Source organism: Arvicola amphibius, chromosome X (genome assembly GCF_903992535.2).
Source record: "Arvicola amphibius chromosome X, mArvAmp1.2, whole genome shotgun sequence".
Taxonomy (NCBI): Eukaryota; Metazoa; Chordata; class Mammalia; order Rodentia; family Cricetidae; genus Arvicola; species Arvicola amphibius.
Window position 1 is genome coordinate 27,118,731 of NC_052065.1, and position 3,222 is coordinate 27,121,952.

Consider the following 3,222-nt stretch of genomic DNA (forward strand, 5'->3'; position numbering starts at 1 on the left):
AAACACGTCTTGGAAAAAGAAAGAAGCAGCAACAGCAGTCTCTTAGGGCAGCCCCTCAGGGCGCACCTGGTTTAACTTTTTTCAGTGCGTGTCTGGAGGAGCTGGGGACTACAGCACCTCCCTCAGCCTGGTGGACAGCTCTCTGGCCCTGCGGACTCTTTGTGGGTAGAGGTCTGAGGGTAATGCACTATAGCACTTTGACACTTGTACAGACACCTTGAGGGCAATCTTTCAAGGCCTTCAGAGCCTGGGGTAAACACTGTCCTTTCCCCTCCAGAGGGTAATTATGTTTTCTTCCCTGGATCTTCTGTCTGCTCAGCATTTGCTCTACTATCAGCTTCATTCCCAACCTAGGCAAACAATTCCGAGACACATTTACATGGTGACTCGGAATGTCCTAGGTGACACCCCACCCCCGCCCCGTATCTACAATAATGATGCACCTGGATCAGCTGTCCCTCACTCTGATTTCTTCAAGGGAGTTCTTTCCTCAGGTCCTGCTTTGAGGGCTAGGGTGGGGTTACGGAGTGAGGAAATGGCCTTGACCCCAGATCCTTTCCAACATGGGGGGTGTAACACCTTCACTTCAAGTCCCTTCACTTCTCTCCCCTGCTCACACTCGGGCTTATTCCCATCTTTGACCTGGTGAGATCTTTTTTTTTTTTTTTTTTTTTTGGTTTTTCGAGACAGGGTTTCTCTGCAGCTTTTTTAGAGCCTGTCCTGGAACTAGCTCTTGTAGACCAGGCTGGCCTCGAACTCACAGAGATCCGCCTGCCTCTGCCTCCCGAGTGCTGGGATTAAAGGCATGCGCCACCACCGCCCGGCGACCTGGTGAGATCTTACACACTGCTTTTGCGAGTCTGTATCCAGTGAACAGTTACTTGGCACCTGACTTTTGAAATGTCATGTTCACTGTGGCTTGCTGTCTCTATAGACACTGTGCGTGTATCTTTTTAAAATTAATTTATGTTTATTTTATGTGCATTGGTGTTTTGCCTGTATATACTCTGTGTGAGGGTGTTGGATCCCCTAGAACAGGAGTTACTGACAGTTATGAGCCGCCATGTGGGTGCTGGGAATTGAACCTGGTTTCTCTAGAAGAATAGTCAGTGCTCTTAACCACTGAGCCATCTCTCTGGCGTGTGTGTGTGTGTGTGTGTGTGTGTGTGTGGTGTGTGGCATGTGTGTGTGGTGTGTGTGGTGTGATGTGTGTGTGTGGTGTGTGTGGTGTGGTGTGTGTGTGTGGTGTGTGTGGTGTGGTGTGTGTGTGTGGTGTGTGTGGTGTGGTGTGTGTGTGGTGTGTGTGGTGTGGTGTGTGTGTGTGTGTGTGTAGTGTCTTTTAAATGTATTCATGTGTGTGCATGTGGAGACCAGATGTCAATGTCAGGCATATTCCCCATTTGCTGTCCATGTTAGTTTCTGAGACAGGATCATTGACTCAGCTAGGCTGAATAGCAAATGAGTTCCAGGCATCCTCCAGTCTCAGTTTCTCCACCCTTCTTCTGCGGCACTCGGGGGCTTTACAGGGGTACTGAGGATCTGAACTCAGGCCTTCATTCTTGCATTGCAAAAACTTTACTGACTGAGCTATCTCCCCATCCCCCTGGCTTCCATTTTTGTATCTTGTAACCCACAGTTCGTTCAGCCCTGAGTTAATCTCTCCTCTGGGGAATGCTAACACACAGTGTTTTTGTTTGTTTTTAAAAAGTATTTATACCATGATTTCCAGTTCCGCTGCCATCCTCACTGACCATTGTGGGCTCATTGAGCTTAGTTATTAGCACCAGCCTCAAAATCTGCCGATGCTAGTGAGACTAATGAGATATAGATAGAGACCTCTGCTGATATATTATGCAGCTATGAATGAATCTTGGGCTCCTTTCAGCAGTCGCATCATCTGTCAACTAAATGGCTAGTTAGTTGCTTCTCATTCCTGTTTCCTAGGCCTGCTGGACTTTTGCACTGGCATGTCTTCATGCTCCTCAGGTTAACAGGGCCATGGTAGCTTGTTATGTCCTCCCACAGAGCTCTGCCTCATGCATTTGTGGTCTTGGTGAATGGAGTCATCCAAACAGTCCCTCAGGCTGGTCACCTTCTGAAAGACTCAGGGCCCTCTACTTTCTCTCTTCTATCTCTTTCCAGATTCCCCACCACTCGGCCGTCCCCACCACTCGGCTATCCTTATCATTCGGCCATTCCCTTTGTTCTTGGCCCATCACTCCAGCAGCCCTGGGACTCTGAAGATTTCCCACCTCTAGTTACTGCCCTCTATATCAACCCAGACAGCATCACTTAATTTTTTCCCCCATGTTGGCTCTAGAACCCAGGGTTTTCTATATGTCAAATAAATCTACCAATGAGCTATACCCCCAGTCCAGGGCTTACCGCTTTTCAGCTTAGTAAAGCTGGAGGTCCTCCCACAGACCATACTGTCCATGCTCTCAATGCATGACCAAGAGCTACGATCTTCCCAGCTAGCTCCCAACACCCTCTCCCAGGCTCAGTCTCTACACATGAAAGATGTCCAGGAGCTTCCCTGAAGGTCAGCCTCTTGAGCCCAGTGGAACTATGGTTTGAAGCTCTAAGTCCTTCATTTCTACTACCAGACTGGGCACTCTGGTCTCTGACTCTGACCTGGCCAGTGAGGCTTTGGCATCCCCAGTCATTAGTTTCTGACCTTATCATATTGCTTCATTGCTATAATGAGTCAAGTTTCTTAGTGATGACTGCCTATTAATTTTCAGTCTCAAGGGTCATGCTAGCCATATTCAACCATCTGAACATATCTATCCAGTCCCCTGTAGAGCAGCAAGTGGTCAGAGCCATTGGAAAACTACGGGAGTGGCCTGTGTGCTTGGTTCTTAGTAGCTTGGCTTTGAAGAGAGCATGCCACCCACACCTCTCTGTTGGTGATGTTCTGAGAATCTAAACTGGGACACATTTAAACTACCTACTTGGGTCCATTGGCCCACTGGGAATAATCTTTGTCTGTTCTTTTTCTTTCTTTTTTTAAAAAATATTTTTATGGTTTATTTAACTTTATTCTATGTGCATTGGTGTGAAGGTGTCAGATCCCCTGCAACTGGATCTTCAGATAGTTGTGAGCTGCCATGTGGGTGCTGGGAATTGAACCCAGGTCCTCTGGAAGAGCAGTCAGTGCTCTTAACCACTGAGCCATATCTCCAGCCCCTCTTTGTCTATTCTGAGAGTGGTCCAAGGGTC